Source organism: Dendropsophus ebraccatus, chromosome 5 (genome assembly GCF_027789765.1).
Source record: "Dendropsophus ebraccatus isolate aDenEbr1 chromosome 5, aDenEbr1.pat, whole genome shotgun sequence".
Taxonomy (NCBI): domain Eukaryota; kingdom Metazoa; phylum Chordata; class Amphibia; order Anura; family Hylidae; genus Dendropsophus; species Dendropsophus ebraccatus.
Genome location: NC_091458.1, coordinates 101,089,214 through 101,113,472, shown reverse-complemented (window position 1 = coordinate 101,113,472; position 24,259 = coordinate 101,089,214). Strand labels below are relative to the sequence as shown.

The 24,259-nt window shown below is 42.8% G+C and overlaps 1 protein-coding gene across 5 annotated transcripts in view; it reads left to right on the top strand.

Moving 5' to 3' along the window:
* RGN (regucalcin) overlaps positions 1-24,259 on the top strand; it is a 32,316-nt gene continuing 8,057 nt past the window's right edge. The window contains exon 1 of one of the 5 annotated variants that reach the window (XM_069970826.1): positions 1-38. The gene's annotated coding sequence lies outside the window, so the exon portion shown is untranslated. Of the gene's footprint in view, positions 39-16,470; positions 16,561-19,684; positions 19,859-24,259 lie in introns of those variants that run through there. The other 4 variants (XM_069970829.1, XM_069970830.1, XM_069970827.1 and 1 more) reach the window with 4 other exon arrangements.

Below are 24,259 nucleotides of genomic sequence, written 5' to 3'. Positions count from 1 at the left end.
CAAACCATTGCAGTGACTCTGTGCCGTGGGATCTGTAGGTAAATTCTGATTTAATATATTTGATGTACTTGTGATATGCCTGGATCAGACAGAATGTAAATAAATTATGGTGAAGTCTATATATAATTCACCAGTAACGTTAATGCTCATAACTTCGATGACAAAACTGTAGTTACAAATTATTGGTAATGATCCTATCTAGTCAATTCTTATTATGTATTTTTTGTCTATTTTCCCCCCAGAACATTAAGTTTTGAAGGTATGTAAATATTTGTCCTGTTTAGTTTTTTTGTGTACTTTTTTTTTTTCCACACTTTATTGAGAAATAGATAAATCACATGATCAAAGAATCACATGTGTTTTTCAAAAAGGCAAACACTAGGGAAGAAATTAATATCAAAATCAAATCTGTCCATGGCCTTATATTTTTTTTTTCACAGAAAAGGAAAGTGGATATATAGGTCTATATTACATTTTTATTTAAAGGGAACCTGTCACCCCCCGTGCCGGGGTGACAAGCTCCCGACCCCCCGCTAGAGCACCTTATACGTACCTGATCCCGCCGGGTCCCGCTTCTTGATCCGGTTGGGTGACTGAGATATCAGCGCCCGAAGCCCGGCGTGCACGCTCCTGAGATGAGTCCAACGCTCATAGAGAATGACGGAGCGTAGGACTCACCAGTCATTCTCGGGGGTGACAAGTCCTCTTTAAATGTAACAGCACTAAACTTTTGTATTTATTTCTTTTTTTGCTTCTTATATAGCACCAATATATAGTCTGCAGTATTATACATAGATTGTGTTCCCATCAGTCACTATTTTCAAAAAAACTTACTAGGCTCCATATTTAACCAGGTGTGGTCAGCGCCCAGCGAAATGTGTTTGTGCTTTCTTACATATCCTTGCACACTTTGAGCACGAAGGTATGCCCCCTGGATTCCGGGGTATAATAGCAAAGAAGAAACTGGAATCCTATAGCTCATATAAAATTAAAATTTATTGTAGAAACTCTTAAAAGGCGTTTCCGACGTGTTTTAAGCCAACTTGGCCCTTAGTCATGGCATCTATACAATATACACAGACACGGTATTAGTATACAAGACAAGGTTAAAAACATGAATACATGTGTCACTGAAGTTATGATTAGAAGTCACAGAGACGTACAACTAGATGGAGGGAGACCCATATTATGGAAAAGGACAAGTATGCCTGATTGCCTGCTTAACTAAATTGAGACACCAATCAAAATAATGTATACGTGTATATATATATATATATATATATATATATATATATATATATATGCCCAATACTTATTGTTTATTCTTATTTTTGATAGATGCAGCGATACTGTCTGTTTGTCTAGTACTGTGTATGGAGAACAATCATAACTATCCATGTTAAAGCCATGCTCCCAATATTCATTCAAATATGGGGCATATATATATATATATATATATATATATATATACATTTTTATTAGTGTCTCAATTTAGTTAAGCAGGCAATCAGGCATACTTGTCCTTTTCCATAATATGGGTCTCCCTCCATCTAGTTGTACGTCTCTGTGACTTCTAATAATAACTTCAGTGACACATATATAGATGTTTTTAACCTTGTCTTGTATTGTATACTAATACCCTGTCTGTGTATTTTGTATAGATGCCATGACTAAGGGTCAAGTTGGCTCGGAACGCATCGGCATTGCCTTTTAAGAGTTTCTACAATAAATTTGAATTTTATATGAGCTGAAGGATTCCAGTTTCTTCTTTGCCATATTTAACCAACCTATTAGAGAGAGAGATCACCGAAAAAAAAAAAAAAAAAACTGTATGGAATGATTTGTACAACTGATACAATGCGTTTCTCCTTAGTAGTATACAATACATTTAGAAAGTCTTCTGAGCCTTTCACTTTTTTCACACTTAGTTGCGGCCTTGTGGAAGAATAAAGTAGTTTCCCCCAGCTCAAAGGTTCTGAAACTGACAGTGTGGAGTGATCGGCCTGACAGCACAAAGAGAGAGAGAGAGGAAGACTGTGAGCTGCAAGTGCTGTATCTATGTGTGTGTGTGGGTATATATCTATATCAGTGGTGTGTGTTTGTGTGTGTCAGTGTCTCAGGTGATTGACTGGTTTGTTTCCAAGATGTGCTGGAGCAGCTGCTATTTATGCTGTGCTCTTTAGTTGTAAAACCTGTTACATGTGAAAGATGTTTCCCTTATATATTGCACCCACCCGCATCCATTTCAGCTTTTGCCCCAGGCAGCAGAAAAGCTAGAATCGGCCCTGTTATTGATCAGCATTTTTTAAGAGTATCTCTGTACTTTGCTCCATTCAGATTTTACTCAACCCTGTCTCCCTGTCCCAGCAGCTGAAAGTGCTGGGACAGTCACAGTATGGTGGTATTGGTCAGGTCTGGTATGGTGGTGTTATCCAGTCACAGTATGGTGGTATTGGTCAGGTCTGGTGTGACGGTGTTATCCAGTGATAGCATGGCGGTATTGTTCAGGTCTGGTGTGGCGGTGGTAAATGTGACCCTGGAGCTATTACCTAATGTCGAGGTGCCTTCCCAAAGAAGGCCTACTGTTGTTGGCTGTCTCCTAATTAAGTTGGAGAATGGGTCCGGATCCCCTCTCCCACACCATGCACTTAGAATGAAGACACAGACAACGTATCTTGCAAACAAGTCTGGTGTAAATGGGCCCAAGTTTTATTATGGTGATCACATTTTATAGACAGATAAAATATAGGGTGGTAACAAATGCTAATAAGACATAGATGAGGCGGTGCTAGTGATTTAGATATTCAGTCATGCGCAATAGCATCTATATTAGTATCCATTATTATTATTCAAAAAGGTTAGAATAACACATTTTGTGCAATGATACTTTCACATTATTCCCACTGTAACAGACAGGCAACTTTCCTCTGAGAATGGCCTTGAACACTGATAAACATGTCTCTGAGGGAAATAGTTCTTGAGACAAAACATTCTTAGGTAAGCAATGTTCCAACTATCTCTGAGAACCCACCTTTGTTTATACAGAAAAAACCAATGGATATGAATGTAAAATGCAAAGTCATACACTATACACGTCATCAACTTCAAAAAACTTATAACTATGGATATATTTTGACAGATAAATTGTTTACATAAGGATGTTGATACATACATAAGGATGCTAAAAAACATTTGTTATCTGCTTATGAGAATTATAGAATAACATTTATTATCTGCTGGGAACAGGTTCAGTCACATAGGAGAGTTCCATAATCTCGAGACCAGCATCCTTGAACAAGTTCAGTGAAAGTTCCATGAGAAAAAGTCTTATTGTTTCTTTCAAACTTTGGATGGATTAACTCATTCCTCTCAGTGTCCCCCCTTTTTGGCGATGATGAAGAAATCTGGGTCCTGGACAGGATTAAATCCCAGTATGTACCCTAAACACTCTCTGACCGGCGAGGGTTGTCAGGGTGCGGATGCTTCTAGGTCCAACACCATCACCTAGAGCCACATGGGCATATCCTCCTCCAAGAGATTTCCTTATCATAACGCCAATCTAGAAGGAAAAGAAACAAACATCATTACTTATAGAGTATAAGATTTAGTCTTTGTAACTTTCTGACAACAACAGCATAATCCTTTGATTACACAATAGACCAATAAAAGAAACAACATGATCTGAAAAACTGTTTGTAGTATTCCCATGAACCATCCTCCCATACCATTGAACCAATTTGCAGGATTTAAGCTAGCTAATGCCCCTGACCACCATTTATCCTGGTCTGACACATCCCCCCTTGAGTAGCAGTCAGAAAATCAAGCACCACAGTGTGCTGGTTAAGTTGCCTCTGCACTGCTACTGAGGTATTGAGTATATCCAGTATGTCAAATATCTGATCATCTAAATAGTCTGTGGCTTCAACTAATTTGTCCCAAGTTTGCATCACCATAAGATACAGAAATAAAGTACTAAAAAATTTGTTGAAAGTTATAGATGGCGGAACAAACTTACAGCAGATGAGATAGGTAGGTCTGCAATAACCGAAAGAAAATACTAAACAATGGGTGAGTCTGTACAGTATACATAAATATACAGCTTAGTTACAACAAAACAAATAAAAGCTTATTATCAATACCCAAAATAACATATATATATGACAAATACCTCTCCGGATTTTATCAAAATAACCAAACCTTATTGTCTTATCACTGTATATAACAGACGTGACTCTATAACAAGGACTTTAAAAAGTTTCTGAAAAAGGAAAGTTTAGATGTGAGCAAATCTTATCTCATGGCAAAATTAAAATAAAAAGTTCATTGATACATAAACCAAAAACAGCATAACAGATAAATGCAATAAAATCTCCACAATGTGACCTACTATGTAACCACTAGATTCACTTATAATAACCAGATAGTGAATTCACAATCTTCAGTATGGGATTCTCAAAATTTCCACTTCTTTTTAGTCTTTTTACTTCATTTTGCACCTAGAAAACGTCTTTATGATTAGATCACACAGGACTAATGACTGGTCGCATGGTCACATCTCTTCCTGTACATAATCATATAGTATAATACATAGACCAATAATATGAAGTAACTGGGCGCTTATTACCGATATAATATTTGGATCCTACTGAATTGTCTCTTGTCTGACTGAGATCATCATATATTACACATAAGATAACCACCATAGAAATAAAAGCAAAGTGTAAATGATACATCACCTAAGGTTTCAAAGCCTTTTTAGAATAATATATCATATGATCCTTTTTGTAATAGTAGCATTGGTATGGATCCTTTATCCTTAAACCCATCTTTTGACTGACAGGCCTCTTTACAGACACTTGGACTCTTGGCCTCAGTTATATCGCTTCTTTTAAGGCCACTAGTATCACCTCAGACATTGGCTTTGTTGTCTCCCATAGCTTTGGCTGACCTGTAAAGAAGACACCAATACAGACAAGGACATACCTATATAGGCCACCTGTGGCAGCTGGATGACGTCCACTTACATTCCCTGAAACAGGCAGGAAAATGACAGACTATGCAGACAGGCACTTTACGGTGTTACTTACAGTAGGTTATGACAGGTGTAGATAATACAGCCCTACACAACCCTCTCTGCTATATTTGTTGTCCCCTGGGCCGCCCAATGTGAGGATACTACACCACATTACACATGGCTTCCTTCTGCTGGTTTTGTCAGACAACTTACAGTGGAATACAAGGCAGGCGGCAAACACAGTTACTTACTGTCTGACGCCATCTTTACCCTGTACCTCCTCTCCATCCGCTGGTCTCACAGCTTGTTGCTGATTGTTTCTGGAAAAGACTTAAAAACAAACAGATCCACATCTCCTCCTCCACCTGTACACTATGTACGGTTACCTCAGGAAGAGACTGGAAACATCTCCCCATTCCCTTGTACGCTTTGTACGCTGTTACCTTGGGAAGAGCACAGAAACCACAGCATCACCAGCTTCATCCATCATCCTTTTTGGCATCAGGGTTTGTCTGCGTGAACGTTGCGTCAGCCGCTCTATGGCGGATTTTCTTCTTCTTTGAACAGTTTTTTTCTACAAGTGTTTTTGGTAAGCCCAGGGACCAAACAAATCTCTAATTTGCCAATTAACCCATAATGGTGGGCTTCATATAGACATCTGCACAGTTACCTTCAACCATCCTACATGTCTCAGTGATTGTCCTCACCTCCAGCTTATAGCAGGAGCGGTTTCTGCAGTGGAACGTCACTCTGCATGGCGGTAACATATATCCTTGCGTCTTGTGTCATCCATCTTGAAAAGTCTGGGATAATCTACAATGAAAACTTTTAAACTTTCATTAATATTTGGGCTTTCAATTACATTTTCATCTTTCACAATTTAAAATATCAAAATTGGCTACTCCATTAAAATGGGCTGCTCCCATTTCTATACACAAAATATATATATATATTGGGGGGCATGAGGAGTGCAGACTGGAGCCATGGATATGGGTTTGGCTTTACTAGGGATAAAACAATACATATATATTCATGAGCTAGTCTGCCATAACCCTAAAAATAAAGACATTAAAAAAACAATTAAACATTGTACACTTGTCCCATATTAACCTTCTTTTGATTAAAAAAAGTAAATAAATCAGCTGAAATGAATATTCCTTCAATCCGCTGCTCTTATCAGTAAACAGAACACTCTGTAACCTCACTTCACTTCTAACCTTGAGCAGTGAAATCATAGATACAAGAGTTAAAACTTCTTGGAAGTTTTTTTTTCTAACATCCTTGAAGTTACAGAAGATATCAGCGCTGTGCTCTTATGCACCAGACTGTAACCTTGGACAGTGGCACACATACTTATTAGGATAGATGTGTACACATATATATATATATATATATATATATATATATATATATATATATATATATAAAAACACTTGTTAAATAAAGTTACATAGAAATATATATTACAGTAGTAAGTTACTACTCCTTAGAAATATCATACGTTGGGGACACACACTTAAAGAAAATCTGCTTACAATATACCTTTGTCTAACTTTCTTCTCCATCAGGTAATAATATTCATTAATAAATGTGCAAAACAGTTGTTAGACTCTATCGGAGAATCCTGTGCCCGCCCCCTCAGTGACACTAAGCAGTATGGGCGGAGGACAGAAATGCCAGGAGTTAAAATGGCCACCGGACTAGATAACCGGATATAGGGGTGTTGGCTTAGGGCATGGTTTTGAGACGTCACAATTATAATACAGACGTGGATGATATGGGGAGTGGTTGGCTTTCAGTCGCCATCTTTGAGGGCTGATTACAGAAAAGTGGCGTAGCTAAATAAGCAAATGTTCCACGGTCGGGACAACAGAAAATGATCAACATTTTGTAACACGTAACATACTTCTAAAGGGGAACACCAGCTTAGTAAGACTGGCTGAAATACAACAGTATATAATGTAGGAGCATACATTACATTACACTAACAGCTCTGATTCTTTTTTTCTCCTAATGCTGCTTGCATGTGATCTGCAGCCCTCAGAGCTGGTTGATGGCCTTGTACAAAACATAACAAATAACACACATTATGTACTTTGTATGCTGCTTCACTACGCAGCATTAATTAACCTCTTCAGCTCTCTCAGTACTGTATGTAGCAATGAGCTGGACTGTTCTCCTTGTCTGAGTACGTGGCTTTGTACTTAGACACTTACATGGCAATGTACACTATTTGAGGTTAGGCTGCCACCTCCACAAAAGGCATTGGTCTTACTATCAGGTAAGGGGCACTTTAAATCAAAGTAACTACTTCAACAGCCGACCAAAGGGAAGATTCCTGCAGAACAAAGGGTCTATACGCCACCATTGGAGGTAGGTTGGCTTTTCGCAGGATCTGGGGTTTGTATACAGATATAAACTGGGTACCGTGGTGTAACATAATGATGTGGCTTGGGTCTGCCACACACACTACAATATTCTGTCTTATCTAGATATTGCTTGTAACCGGCACATGACATGTCCACCCATTATCAATTATTAATCCTCCCCTTGTTTCTTGGACTTTAGTCCAAGTATTGGGGTTAAAAACAGCATCGTGTTGGATGTTAAAATATTTCAACATTGCTTTTGCCCTTTTTGCTTGTTCTTTGCCATATCGGCAGGTCACTATGTGGGTTGCAGAAACCCCTTTTGATTCTGTGTGTCCCATTTTATATTACTTCGTGATCGTATAACAGGAGGCACCCAGAATGATCAACTGATGATTTTCTTTCTTGTGTCCTGTACGTATAACAGGAGGCACCCAGAATGATCAACTGATGATTTTCTTTCTTGTGTCCTGTACACTTATGACCACGGATCACTACCAAAAGCTGGGACTTAGAATATTCCACGGTTCAGGGCTTCCTTCTCTTATGTTGAAATACACTCTTGCTGCTATGTAGATTGCAAAACAAGTTACCCCAAGTATACAGAGGACAGTAATAGGCATATCACAGATCTTTCCCTTGGAAACAACCAGACCACTGTCCAGCGTCCTTGTATAGTTAGGCTACTAGGCTCATTCCAAGGTGGTTTTAGCACTGGCACTGTTCCCACCGCACAACGCTCCGTGTTTATGAGGACCTGTGTGACAACCACGGCCGGGCCCTGAGTAACAGTTTTAGCCTGAATGAGCAATTCTTCGCCTACTATATACTATCCCTCACAGGTTAGGACAAACAGACATAAAACAGCCAACAAGAGGAGAACAAAGTTCAAATTAACACGCCTATCGTGAGTTCACTTTGATAACTTACTCTGCAGAGGTAGGTAAGAAAGATGTGAAGGAGGAGAGCACAGAAAAGAGTAAACAAATTTTTACTCTTACCTGGCCAGGTTTTGTGGTCTCCTTGTTCACCTCTCTCTCCCCTGGTACAGCAGTGCAGGTCATCCGATCTCCCGATGTAATGGGCGTGTCCCTGTTCAAAGGGCGCCAATAATGTCGAGGTGCCTTCCCAAAGAAGGCCTACTGTTGTTGGCTGTCTCCTAATTAAGTTGGAGAATGGGTCCGGATCCCCTCTCCCACACCATGCACTTAGAATGAAGACACAGACAACGTATCTTGCAAACAAGTCTGGTGTAAATGGGCCCAAGTTTTATTATGGTGATCACATTTTATAGACAGATAAAATATAGGGTGGTAACAAATGCTAATAAGACATAGATGAGGCGGTGCTAGTGATTTAGATATTCAGTCATGCGCAATAGCATCTATATTAGTATCCATTATTATTATTCAAAAAGGTTAGAATAACACATTTTGTGCAATGATACTTTCACATTATTCCCACTGTAACAGACAGGCAACTTTCCTCTGAGAATGGCCTTGAACACTGATAAACATGTCTCTGAGGGAAATAGTTCTTGAGACAAAACATTCTTAGGTAAGCAATGTTCCAACTATCTCTGAGAACCCACCTTTGTTTATACAGAAAAAACCAATGGATATGAATGTAAAATGCAAAGTCATACACTATACACGTCATCAACTTCAAAAAACTTATAACTATGGATATATTTTGACAGATAAATTGTTTACATAAGGATGTTGATACATACATAAGGATGCTAAAAAACATTTGTTATCTGCTTATGAGAATTATAGAATAACATTTATTATCTGCTGGGAACAGGTTCAGTCACATAGGAGAGTTCCATAATCTCGAGACCAGCATCCTTGAACAAGTTCAGTGAAAGTTCCATGAGAAAAAGTCTTATTGTTTCTTTCAAACTTTGGATGGATTAACTCATTCCTCTCACCTAACGATCTACCAATCCTGTGGTGAGAATTCCCTCTGACAATATGCAGATTGCTCTTATCATTGATTCTATGAGGAAATTTGTTAATGTTTTAAGCAGTCAAAAACTATGAAAAACGCAATTCAGACAATGTTTCTACATGTAGAGAAATGCATGTGGCAGAAACCATGCTCCCCACCCTCCCCAAGATCGGGCGTCTTCAGGTTTAGTGCCTAGGGCAGCAGCAGCTTAGAATTGAGGACAAAAAGTAAAATTTTGGTTTTATCAGACCAAATAATCTTGTTTCTCACAGTCCTTTTAGATGCTTTTTTTTTTTTTTTTTTTTGAAACTTCAGTTAGCTTTTTTTGTATCCATTACTTGAGAGGCTTCTCTCTGGCTACTCTGGCATAAAGTATAGATTGTTGTAGTGGTGCAGTAATGATTGACCTTTTCAAATACTCTCCCATCTGCACACAGGATCTTTGGAGCCCAGCCAAAGTACCAGACCAGGTAAGGTTCCTCATACCTACCTTAGGGTCCTTTTACACGGAGCGATTTTTAACAATTAACGACTAATGATAAATGATCGCAAACTAGATTGTTTATCGTTAACCTGAAATTGTTCACCATTAGGGCTCATTTACACAGAAAGATTATCTGACAGATTATCTGCCAAAGATTAGAAGCCAAAGCCAGGAATGGATTTTAAAAGAGGCGGAATCTCAGGCTTTCCTTTATGACCTGCTCTCTGTTTATAATCTGTTCCTGGATTTGGCTTCAAATCTTTGGCAGATAATCTGTCAGATAATTTTTCTGTGTAAATGGACCCTTACACAGAACGATAATCGTTAGTTACGATCGTTACTATGATTGTTTATTCCTTCTGATCCCAGCAAAACAACGCACAATGTGCACTTACACTGAATGATTAGTGAACAAATGCGGAACTTGAGTGAACGAACGTGGAATTACAGCGAACGATTAACCAGAATTTTAGGTTCAGATTTGAATCAACGATCAACAACATACAAACGATTTTTTGATGGTTGCCTGCAATTACACAGAACGATTATCGTTTAAGTACGAACGATTTAACGATTTTTCGCACAATAATCGTCTCGTGTAATAGGGCCCTTAGTCTCTGCTCCCCAGGGCCAGAGTGAAGTTTTGGCTGCTTGTTTTTTTTTTTGTTTTTTTTTTAAGTAGGCAGACATTCAGGATAAGACCCCTGCATAGCACTGCAATCCTAAATGGGAGTTGTAAGGGGATTTTTTTCCCCCACACCACCACTATTGTCTATGGACTACATATGGTATGGAAGCTCATTGCAATCAGGCTTCCTTCAAACTTAAGCTAGATTCACACGTCCACAACTGCAGACAGCACTGTGCCTCTGTTGTAGTCCGCGATTCACAGACTACATTCTAGACCTGTGCTTCTTAATTCCAGTCCCCATGGCCCACCGACAGGTCATGTTTTGAGGATTTCCATAGTAATTCACAGGTGATAAAATTATATTCAGTGCATCAGGTATTATCACAGGTGTTCTTTGTATGGGATATCCTCAATACATGACCTGTTGGTGGATCATGAAGACTGGAATTAAAGCGACTCTGTACCCACAATCTGTCCCCCCCAAACCACTTGTACCTTCGGATAGCTGCTTTTAATCCAAGATCTGTCCTGGGGTCCGTTCGGCAGGTGATGCAGTTATTGTCATAAAAACAACTTTTAATCCAGCAGTGCTGTGTCTAACGGCCGGGGCTTACATTTGTATATGCATTAGGCTGGCACCACCTCTCCGTCCTTCCTCCCCACCCTCCTCATCATTAGGAATGATCCAGGAACATTTACTGCTGTTTGAGCTTTGCACAGGTGTCTTAACAATCCAGCCCATTCATTATGCACACAGGTGGGGAATAGGAAGCAATCTGCCTGGATCATTCCTAATGATGAGGAGGGTGGGGAAAGGGAAAGGACAGAGAGGTTGTGTCAGCCTAATGCATATACAAATGTAAGCCCCGGCCGTTAGACACAGCGCTGCCGGATTAAAAGTTGTTTTATGACAATAACTGCATCCCCTGCCGAACGGACCCCAGGACAGATCTTGGATTAAAAGCAGCTATCTGAAGGTACAAGTGGTTTGGGGGGTCAGATTGTGGGTACAGAGTCGCTTTAAGAAGCACTGTTCTAGACAGCTGCAATTGTGTTCTAGACATCTGCAATGGTGGATCCGCATTGCCACATGTTCTTTTTTTTTCCGGCACGGATCACTGCCTATTCACGGATCTGCAAAAATTGCAGATGTGTAAATAGGCGCCCAAAATCCTCTTGGTTTAAAGTTTGTCTGTAGTTGTGGATCCTCTGCAATTATGGACAAATTTTTTGGATGTGTGACTGAGGCCTTACTTTTGCATGGCTTTTGCAAGCTCATGGAAGCTTCTGTCCATATTTTTATTTTTGTGGCTTTTTTTCCTCTCAAAATAGTGTGATATAGTACATACGGTTCTAATGGAGTTTTTGTTTTCCTTCTATTTGAGTTTTTATCATTATATCATTCAAGAACCTCTATTGAGCACTGTGAGAAAAATGTTACAAAAAGCACATATTTACATATACAGTTCTCCCGACTTACGATGGCCTCAACGTAGATAAACTTATTGTTTGATGGGCCTGTCACAGGCTGTCGCAAGTTCAATGCAGCATCAGGTTACGATCTCTCCAGCCATCTGTCATGACAGTAATTCCTACGATAATTGTTTGGTGTAATAGCTCATGTTAAAAGGCAACGATCAGCCAACATGCGCGGCGTCAGCTGATTGTTGTCTTTCAGCATGTTTTATTAAAACAATAATGATAATGACAGTCTGCTGCCCAATACACTGCGTAACAGGAGCAGCAGCAACAGACCGCTGCTCTCTTCGCCTTACCCCCCCATCCCCCCCCCCCACACACACACCATTTCTCTCACTTGCTGTTGGTGCATGTAATAGCAATAGAACTGTATGTACAAGTAACATCCCAGCAGAAGCAGTACAAGTCGGCAGATCTTCTGTCTCTACTGTGCTGCAGGATGTCCTTCCCCCTACCTGTCAAACTGAGCAGCACTTACTACTGTCTGCTTATCATGTTAAAAGTGTGTGTTTATCTTTGAGATTCAAGAGAATGATAGGACGGGGGTATCTAGTGTCTAGCTCCCTACACATGCAGTGTAAAGCACAGTGCTGACCCTTGGCTGCAAACAAAGGAGCATCTGCAAACAGCAGGCATGGAAGAATACTGTGAGTGTGATGCCCAGGGGACCCTCTAGTGTCCATTGTCAAGGGGAAAGGAAGAAGGAGCAGCCTGTGCAAGATTAAAGAGGTTTCTCAATTTAAACTTACTTGTCCTCTATCTGTAGAGCCAGCAGAATGAGTAGAGTGCTGTACTCAGGGCTGATTTTGGACTGTGTGTGGCCCTGGGCAAAATTTAAAAGTGGGGCCCCAAGTGCTCAACTATTGTACCACAACATAGTAATAGTTAAAGGGATTTTTCAGGATAAAACAACTGATAGCCAGTCCACAGGATAGGCTATTAATTATTGATTGGTGGTGGTGTGGTGGTGCTGAACCCAGACACCTTGTCGATCAGCTGTTTAGCGCCCACAGTACAGTGAGAATAAAGCCAGAACCATTTGGCTCTGCTCTCTGTGTAGCGGTGACATTGGTTACTGCAGTAGCTGCTATAGGGAGCAGAACCAACTGGTTTTGGTTCTGTGCTCACTGTAGTGCAGGCACCAAACAGCTGATCGATAGGGGCACCATACTGTTACGGAATAAAAACCACTAAGCAAAATACCAATATTATCCCCCATTCTGCCATCACACAGTAGCAATGCCTCAGACAGGTAGCAGAGTGCAGAAAGGTGGAAGACCATATTCTACAGGTGCATATATGCAAATCCATGATAAATTGCTGTGCCAGCTTGCCGGTCCACCAGGTAAAAAGGATGTACATTGGCAAAAAGCACACATTTTTGAGTAAACCACTGTCATGACTGGCAGGAGTAGACAAGACAAGAGACAGTGGGCCCTAGATCTGAACCCACCCACTGTCACCTGCCTACTTGCCTCAGTCGACCCTAAACGGTCGCGGACAACCACGGAGTCGGTCCCTACACTGCGTAGGTGAATACACAAAACGTAGACAGACAAACGAAACACAATAGAGGATAGTCAACTAGCAGGGTCAAAACCAAACAGACAACGCAGTACAAAATCAGAAGGAGAGCGGATAGTCAAATGGCAGGCAAGAGGTCAGAACACGGGTAGAGCAATAGCAAGGGGATTAGGACAGGGGAACGCTGGGAAAGGAGCAGGGGAGCTGGGACTAGAAACAACTAATAACCAGCAGGGAACTGAGGATCTGACTGCTTTTTATCCTGGATCAGAGACTAGGTCCAGCAGCTGATTGGACCAGCTCTGATCCCAGCACCAAGCTCAGCTGAACAGATCTAGCAGTGCAGTAACCCCTGCACTGCCAGAAGTCTGACAGGCAAGGCAGGTGTGGCTGGAAAGTAAAACACAGTTCATTCAGTGCAAACACAGACAGAAATTCAGCGCTTCCTCGGCCGCCCGGCACGGACTGAGGAGCGCAAAGTCACATTCCTAACAACCACTTTGTGCAAAATCTGTTCCTTTGTGGTAATAAACGCCAGGGTCCACACTATATATATATATATATATATATATATATATATATATAAGTTAATCCAAAATAAAGGGACATAAGGTGGAAATGTATCATTCTTGATTGTCCAGCTCCTTTCTGTAGCGAATGGACGCTCCGACAGAACTCTGGTGGAAATCTGAACTTAGCATTACACATGTGTGTAACATACACCTAGCATAGAACATACAGTATGCATATATCATACGTACACCAAGCATATAACATACAGTATACATATACCATACGTACACCAAGCATATAACATACAGTATACATATATCATATGTACACCAGGCATATAATATACAGTATACATATATCATACGTACACCAAGCATATAACATATAGTATACATATATCACACATACACCATGTATTGAAAACGGGCCACGGCGGGCTCCTGGACCATAGAGTCCTGGCTTCATATGGGCGCAGATGCTCAGTAAACCACACTATTTAGGTGGTTTATTCCATGTAAAAGGTTTATTGTAGATACTGTATCCACTGCAGCTGGAGATGGCTGGTGATGGAAATGAGGTCACAGGGTCTCATATTCCAGTTGGGCAGATCCCCAATGGGTTTGTTTGGACTCTGCATTTTGATGGTGCTGGAGTTGCTACGCTGCAGGTTGATAGTGGTGGAATTGGGCCTCTGCAGGTTGGTGGTAATCTTCCAGCCTGGCTGCTCTCTGATGGAATTGTTCAGCCACTGAAGGCCCCTGGTGATGTTGTCCCAGATGAGCGGGTCACTGATGTAATTGCCCCAGCTCAGCGGGTTGATGAAGGTGAGTGGTTGTCTGGTGGACAACCCACCCGGATTGGAACCAAATAGCACAGGAGGTTGCCAAAAATGGCAAGATCCCTGTCAATCCTCTTCTTTCTCTCCATAGACTGACAAAAATCATAAAATCATAAAACTGGCAGTATACGCAGGCAGAACACACAGGTAGTACAGAAAGTATGATCGCTAGTGAGTCCCTAAGAACAGAGAGTCTGGGGCTCTGCACCTTCTTTTATAGGGCCCTGGGATGACATCACCAATGATGTCACTTACGTGATGTCACTGCTTGTCGGAGTGATGTCATGAGCGTGTCCTGATATGTCAGGTTGTCATGATGGAAGTTGTTGTTTCAGATCGGAGCACATTGCGCTGCAGTCCTGTTGCCATGTCACCCACAATATCAGATGTGAAATAGGCGTTTATGGCCTCTTAGAATGATGTAGGGTGAGTTCAGACATGGAGGATATGTTTCATATTTTTACAGGCCAATACATGTGACTAGTGGTTGTACAACCGGGTCCAGGGGCATAGCTAAAGGCTGATGGGCCCTGGTGGAAAATTTTAGCTTGGGCCGCCCCAACCCCCATCCCATTCAATGAGGTGCAGTCAGAGGCCCAAAAAATATTTTTTCCAATTGCTTTAAGGTGACGCCCCCTAATGTGCCACCGTGTCCTAATCAACTGTCACTGTGTCCCCTCTTTTTTGCACCACTGTCCCCTATAATGAATGGACTGTACTGTGTCATTTTCTAATCATTGTCTTCCTATCTTTAACTCTCCAGCTGGAAACTACAACTCCCATTATGTCTGCCAGCAGGGCATGATGGGGGTTGTACTTCTGCAACATGGAAAGGCACAGACTGCATAACTACAACTCCCATCATGAACTGCCATCAGGGCATTATAGGGGCTGTAGTTCTGCAACTTTGAGAGCCCCAGGATGCAAAACTAAAACTCCCATCATGAGCAGGGCATGATGGAGTTTGTAGTTCTAGGGATAATCATCTCACCTGTCCAGGTTCCTGCTCTTCCCTGGGGCTCTGGCCTCCTCTGGTCAGGTTTGGCTGCTTTGTATGATGACGGAGCTAATTGCTCAGCCTGTATTACACTGACCAGGAGTCCCAGAGGCAGGAGAGGGAGCATGGGGCTCCTACCAACAGTCTATTCAGTTGTATCAGCAATTGCGTAGGGAGAGAGAGCAGCCTCCCGAACCTGCTGCCATTATCACAGATGATTCGGGAGAACCGCAGAGTGACAGAACGAGACCGGTCACCATGGCAACCGCTGTGACCTCCTATAGCTACGCCACTGCTTGCAACACAACACGACTATGACAACCACCCCACAGTCCAAATCTGACAGATTTTTGGTTATAGGAGTAATGCAACTTTGCCAGGATTGACCTCAGTACAGGTCATATGCAATATAATAATATAATAGCCACATTTCAGCTATAACAAACTCACACGACAGCGGGTCATATGAACCCAGCCTTAGCATTTATTTAGTAGCAAACAGTTTGGAGATTTATGTACCTAATTTAATCCTGTGAATCCCATGATAGTACAGTGCTTGTCTATGGTGTGTAGATAACTGCAGCCAGGGCTGGTTTTAGCTAAATAGGGGCCCCAAATGAATGTGTACAGTATATATAAAGAAGTATACTATACCATATCCCAACCAAATATGATCTTTCTGTAGAGATTAAAGTGGTTTTCTAGGTATACAGAACATCCTCGGGAGCGCACCTTGGACCAGAAGGCCTAGCAGCAAGGTAGATAAATATGGTCTCTCTCTGTGTTTCTGCAAATTTTCCCTTTGCTTAGAAAACCCCTTTCCATACTTCCATACTGTTACCTTACATTACAGAACAATCAGATCAGTTCAAAGATCAGTTTTACCAATAATACCCTCTAAAGGCCCAAATAATCCTGCCACATGATGAACTCTACCATCACATAGTAAATATATTATCATCCTGTTACTGAATAAAAACCACAATGTGAAAGAAAATTCCTATACAGTGACAACCACACCATAAAAATACGCACAACCGAGACAGGTAGCAGAAACCACACACAAACAGCTAGGAATCGGAAATCACACATGATTTTTTGGTCTCTTTTTTTTTTTTGAACCATATATTGTCAAGATCAAAGACAAGCACATATTTTCTCATGTATCACTCATCCTTTAGGGTGCCTTCACACACAGCGTATCCACAGGGGATTCCTTGCTGCAAATTTGCAGCGAAATCCGCTGCGGAACCATGCGTCTCCCCACATCTCCCAGCTCTCAGCCAATCAGTGCGTTGCGGGGAGACGCGAGGAGGCCCTGAAGCTAGCAGGAGCCTGGAGCAGGTGATGTATGCTCCAGGGCCACAGGGGTTAACGGCGCTGGGGTTCACATACAGCGGGATGACAATCCCACTATGAGTATGTCAGCCCATTGAAATGCATGGGCAAGTGTCCGCAGTGGATTTCGCAGAGAGAAATCCGCTGCAGATACGCTGTGTGTGTGATGGCACCCGTAAGGGAAACTGACAGCGCGGATCTGCATATATTTGGTTCTGGGATATTCATATAACTGTGATGCTAGTTTTCTGTTGCTGATTACACCAGATGTACATACAAACCTTCAGCGCTGTAGTGTGATCTGGTGTGTTCCTAAAAAACCTTCTTTATTGCGGGCTGACAGTGTCACAGATGCGGGTCTAGGACCCAATGATCTTCTGTCCTGCTCTCCGGCCACTGCTCTATCTTCAAGCCCACCTCCAGAGCGACTGACAGCCGGAGGAGGCCACTGGTGGCCTGAAGACACATCAGAAGCACTGACTGTATGTATGCACTGCTGGTGTGATCAGCAACTGGCAGCATGGATGAATGCATATTATGCTGTAAGATCTCTTTAGGTTACACCTGTCAATAATTTAGCTGTGATTCTTCACTGAAAAAAACAGGACGTGTGACGCCATTTCTATGCAATGAATATTTGACTTGTCACACAAAAATCCATGACACACCAGCACCCACACTCCTAAACACCATGCCATTTACCTGGACAAGTGGCTGATATGTAACAGCTGCTGCTGATGCTGTGCCTGTAGCACAACCACCCACCACATATACTACCTATACTCCCTATACTCTGACATACTACCATAGGTGTCAAACTCATGCCTTTCAGCTGTTACAAAACAACAATTCCCATCATGCCTAGGTAGCCAAAGCCACTATGTGCCCCCTCCCCCCAGTTTTTTTTTTATTCCTTTAGGGTACAAACACACACACACACCGTATACGCAGCGTATTTACTGCTGCGATACGCAACAAATACGCAGCAAATACGCAGCAGATTAGATCTAAATAACTGAACACAGCATCAAATCTGCACCATCAAATCTACTGCAGATTTGCTGCGTATCTGCTGCGTATACGGTGTGTGTGTTTGTACCCTACATACATGACATATCACACATATGGTATCTTTGCAAATTGTAAACAGATATAGTATATTTACTTACTGTAGCTGGGTAAAATCTAGAAAGAGTTAAATCAGCATGCAGATGCTGTCAGACTGGTAGTTTTCCTTGTGTGTAGAGTTATAAGGTGGCAGTGACTACCACTGGTAGCACAGGCTGTAGCTGCTCAGTACTGTGTAAAGTAATCGCCAATTAGCTGCAGAGATGTTTACTTTTGCTGCAATCTCCTGCAGTGACCAAAGGGCAATTCAGCTGCAGGTGGCCCCCTGGGGATGGGGGCCCTGGGCAATTGCCCTGTTTGATCTCCCCCCCACCCCCACCCCCAGCGCTGGCCCTGTACTCAGATTTTTCCAGCAGCTAGAGAATGAATGGCGTAGCAGGCATGGGCGTAACTACCGCCACATCAGCGCACCTGGTAGCGAACTCTTGAAATACCCTGGGCCCCCTGAGCTGTCATCATTTGCAGCACCCAGTGGCTGAGCGGGCCCCCTGGGCATTGAAATGTCTTGGTAAATGTAGGAACTCCTGAAGAGCACTTGAAATTAAATGTTAAAGGTTATGACTACATCAACATACAATGGTCCTCCCAGAACGAATTAATATTGTATGTTGAAGGCCCACTGTATACATGTTGGTCCAGATTTATCAATGGGTCTAAAACAGTGCTTCTCAATTCCAGTCCTCAGGTCTCACCAACAGGTCATGTTTTGAGGATATCCCATACAAAGAACAGCTGTGAGAATACCTGATGCACTGAGTATAATTATATCACCTGTGAAATACTAAGGAAATCCTCAAAACACGACCTGTTGGTGAGGCCTGAGGACCGGAATTGAGAAGCACTGGTCTAAAATATGGTGTAAACTGCCCACGGCAACCAGTCACAGCTCCTCCTTCATTTTAGCAGAGCTGAAAGCTGAGCTGTGATTGGTTGCTGTGGAAGGGTATATTTTACACCCTTTGATAAAAATTCCCCCAATATGTTTCTTTGGAAACAAAAAATTGCCACTGACTCAGGGGGGAGAAAAACACTCCCCCCCCCCCCAAAAAAAAAACAAAAAAACAAAACAAAAAAAAAAACATTTTGAGTATACTCAAAACATTTCAGACCTAACATCCCTAATAACTCCCAGCTGACATCTGGACAATGATTTCCCTGAAAGAAAATGCCATGAGGTGTTGCCCCCTTGGCATTTCTTTGCATTGTTGACAGAATAATGCCATGTGTATAACCACCCTTAGTATATAATACATGTCAGTAGTTTATCAGTGAATTGCTGGACTGCTCCAATAGATGGCCCACTTGCGTCGCTGCTGCAGCTTTTTTTTTTTGTTCTTTTTTTTGCAGAGCAGACAAATCCTTTGACCTATCAGCCACAAGAAAGTTGCAGGAAATGTACTGATAGAGGGGAACACAGGAAATGTACTGATAGAGGAGAACTTCCTCCCTGTTGGAAGGATCAGAAGTTTTTTACTGCTCCCTCCAGCTTTTCAGAAAAACTTCTCTCTGACATCTCACGTCTCAATCCTAAATCCTGTAAGTGCAACAGTTTTGTATTGGTGCACTTCTGTTGTTGGCTCAAAAATGTTAGTAAGTATTAGACTGGTTTAGAGAAGCAATAGACCCCTGGATGTTTTTTTGTAACTCTTCTAATATATTTGGTGTGTATGGTGTTCTGAAGTATTCTTAATGTGTGCGTGATTTAGAATATTTTAGCTTCTGACATTTTGCAATAAATCTGTTTGAATAAATTAATGTGACTAACAGAACAAGGGAAATTCCACATTTTCCAGGCAGGTATTAGGTATTTTGTAACAAAGGCAATTTACAGAATTAGATACTCAAAAATTTCAATTAAGACTAGATATAGATGCACTTTTATAGTGGTACCACAATAATTTCTGTGAAACCGCTACAGTACCATGATAGTACTGCAATATGTGCACACTGCTTTAAGGCTGGCTTCTCACTGCCTTAAAATATAAAAAAAAAAATGCCAATAAACACACCATGGTGTTTGTTTGTTTTTTTGCACAAACGTCAGCAGCCAGATGTTAGCTTGAAGTCAATGGAAGTGTATGATATGCCTTACACACATGGCGTTTTTTTGGGGGGGTGAAAAACGAGGGCACTAATGGTAGACTGACAAGTGTGGATCTGCAGCAACAAATTTGTTACATTGATTTGTTTCTTTGAAGAAACCATGTATAGCAGATCTGCAGCAGATCCAAAGCGTAAAATCCACAACATGAAATCAGCAGTAGATACTTTGCATGTGAATGTGCCCTAGGAGTATGTTCACACCAGGGGTGAGTCTAGCCTCTCTGCTGCCCGAGGCGAACTATAGGATGACGCCCCCCCCCGTCAATCCGCCCACATTATAATCCAATACTGCCCCCCCCCCCCAATGCTGTCCCCAGTAAACATAATGTTTGGTCCCTTGCTGCACAGAGGATGTCAGGAGAGGAGGGTGCTGATCTTATAGGGGAGGTCACAGCAGCACAGAGGAGGTCAGGAGAGGAGGGTGCTGATCTTATAGGGGTGGTCACAGCAGCACAGAGGAGGTCAGGAGAGGAGGATGCTGATCTTTTAGGAGATGGTCCCCCTCTTTCCCCCTTACAGATGGTCCCCCTCTTCCCCCCATATAGATGGTCCCCTCTCCCTTATAGATGGTCCCCCTCTCCTCCCTCCCTTATAGATGGTCCCCCTCTCCCCCCTCCCTTATAGATGGTCCCCCTCTCCCCCCTCCCTTATAGATGGTCCCCCTCTCCCCCCTCCCTTATAGATGGTCCCCCTCTCCCCCCTCCCTTATAGATGGCCCCCATCTCCCCCCTCCCTTATAGATGGTCCCCCTCTCCCCCCTCCCTTATAGATGGTCCCCCTCTTCCCTCTCCCCCCTTATAGATGGTCCCCCTTTCCCCCCTCCCTTATAGATGGTCCCCCTCTTCCCCCCCTTATAGATGGTCCCCTCTCCCTTATAGATGGTCCCCCTCTCCCCCCTCCCTTATAGATGGTCCCCCTCTCCCCCCTCCCTTATAGATGGTCCCCCTCTTCCCTCTCCCCCCTTATAGATGGTCCCCCTTTCCCCCCTCCCTTATAGATGGTCCCCCTCTTCCCCCCCTTATAGATGGTCCCCTCTCCCTTATAGATGGTCCCCCTCTCCCCCCTCCCTTATAGATGGTCCCCCTCTCCCCTTCCCTTATAGATGGTCCCCCTCTTCCCCCCTTATAGATGGTCCCCCTCTCCCCCCCCCCTTATAGATGGTCCCCCTCCTCCCCCCCTTATAGATGGTCCCCCTCTCCCCCCCCCCTTATAGATGGTCCCCCTCTTCCCCCCCTCCCTTATAGTTGCCCCCCCTTCCCCCTTATAGATGGTCCCCCTCTTCCCCCCCATATAGATGGTCCCCCTCCCCCCCCTTATAGATGGTCCCCCTCTCCCCCCCCCCTTATAGATGGTCCCCCTCTTCCCTCTCCCCCCTCCCTTATAGATGGCCCCCCTCTTCCCCCCCATATAGATGGTCCCCCTCTCCCCCCCCCTTATAGATGGACCCCCTCTTCCCTCTCCCCCCCTCCCTTATAGATGGCCCCCCTCTTCCCTCTCCCCTCTCCCCCCTCCCTTATAGATGCCCCCCCTGCACAGCAGATAAAACAAAAACAAAAAACAGCACACAACTCACCTGCCATCCGTTCCCCCGTCGAGCCTCTCTGGTCTGGTCCCCGGCTGATGTGCAGCTGCCGAAGGTGTCCCGTCCTGTCCCCGGCAGCGCGCACATCAGAGAGCTCCCCCTGCGCCTGTGGCTGTGACTTCCGGCGCACGGGGAGCTCTCTGTTGCGCGCGCTGCCGGGGACAGGACGGGACACCTCTGGCAGCCGCGCATCACCCGGGGGACTAAAGGCCCTATTACACCAACAGATCTGACGACAGATTATCTGCCAAAGATATGAAGCCAAACCCAGGAATGGATTTGAAAAGAGGAGAAATCCAGTTTTTCCTTTGTGACCTGTTCTCTGTTTATAGTCTGTTCCTGGGTTTCGCTTCAAATCTTTGGCAGATAATCTGTTGTCAGATCTGTTGGTGGAATAGGGCCCTAAGGCTGCATTCCCACGTTCCATGATCCTGATGGATCACGGACATCACGGACATAAGTGCTGCGCTGTAGTAACAGCACCGCGCGGCTGATTCAGTACAGTGCGGCGCTTATGAATACAGTCTCCACCGCTCCCAGCATCTAATTACAGATACTGCCCGGGCGTGGGGGGACTCCGGTACATGCATTCCGGGAATGCAGCAAATCAGTGGCGGATTATAATGTGGGCGGCGGGGCATGGGCCCTCCGGAGCCTCGGGCCCCGGGCGGCCGCCCAAACCGCCCATATTATAATCCGCCATATGCCGCCCCCATGATGACAGCTGGTGGCGCCGCCTGAGGCAGACGACTCAGGTCGCCTCATCATTGCGGCGTCACTGGTTCACACATATCATTCATGCGGATTTTCTATGTATTATTTTCAGTCTGACACACTGCTCTCTGCTGACACCTCTGTTTATGATAGGAACTGTCCAAAGCAGGAGAGGTTTTCTATGAGGATTTATTACTACTTTGGACAGTTCCTGACATGGACAGAGGAGGCAGCAGAGAGCACTGTATCAGACTGGAAAGAATACACCACTTCCTACAGGACATAAAGCAGCTAATAAGTACTGGAAGGCTTGAGATTTTTAACTAGAAGTAAAATACATCTATATAACTTTTAAAAAACTAGTTTATTTGAAAGAAAGAAAAAAAATCACCAGAGTACCCCTTTCATATATCCTCAGGTAGGAAACTCAAAAAACTCTTAAGTCCTGATGGACAAATAGATTCTACTCAATCTCCTAGAAATGTGTAATAATGTTACACATATAAAAAATCAACATCAATGTGCTGAGTTACTTAAAAGTACAATGGAAATGCTGTTGCATGAACATGACATTTTAAATCATGGCATGTCTATTTTTTAGAACTGGAGAAGAATTCATGTATACTGTTGTGCTTAACAATTCACATACCCCCGCAGAATATTTGCTTTCTTGTCCTTTTTTTCAGAGAATATGAATGATAACACAAAAACTTCCCACTCATGGTTAATGGTTGGGTGAAGCCATTTATTGTCAAACTACTGTGTTTTCTCTTTGTAAATTATAATGACAACCAAAAAAATCCAAATGGCCCAGATCAAAAGTTCACATACCCTGGTGATTTTGGCCTGATAACATACACAAGCCGAAACGCGTTGCCTTAAATAAATCTATTTTTTATTTGCTATTAACCCATCGTGGGATGCCGATTTTTGGAGAAACCCTATGACACCTGCGCCATTTCACTCAAGGGAGCGTTTTGGAGGGTTTGTCGGTCCTAGACAACCCCTATATTTTATACACAGAAGTTGACACAAATCACCAAAAATTTCAGCCACAAATGCCAGGGAAATTTTTTGAGATGCAAAGAAAAACCCAGCTGAAATACCGGACTCTCTGAAAACTAGCTGTGTGGCTGTTTTAAGATGCACAATAAGGAGGCAACTGAAGAAAAATGGGCTGCATGGTTGAGTTGCCAGAAGAAAGGCATTACTGCGCAAATGCCACAAAGTATCTCGCTCACAATATGCCAAACAGTACAGAGACAAGCCTCAAAAGTTCTGGAACAAGGTTGTTTGGAGTGATGACATCAATTCAAACTTTTTGGCCTTTATGCTAGAAGTGTCTCTTTGAATAGACCCATCTTTTATTTCTAAGTAAAGTTACAGCAACAATATCCAAGAAACTTGGGTCCATATTACATGGCCCGATATTTCAGATAAGTGACCTCTGATCTGCTAGATCAGCTCTCACTTACTAAGCCTATTCCATGGCCCAACTATCGTGCAGCAAAGGGTGCACAGACATTGTAAGCAATGTCCATGCAACCCTTGCAGTATATAGAAAATAATAAAATAAAGTTTTTTACCTACCT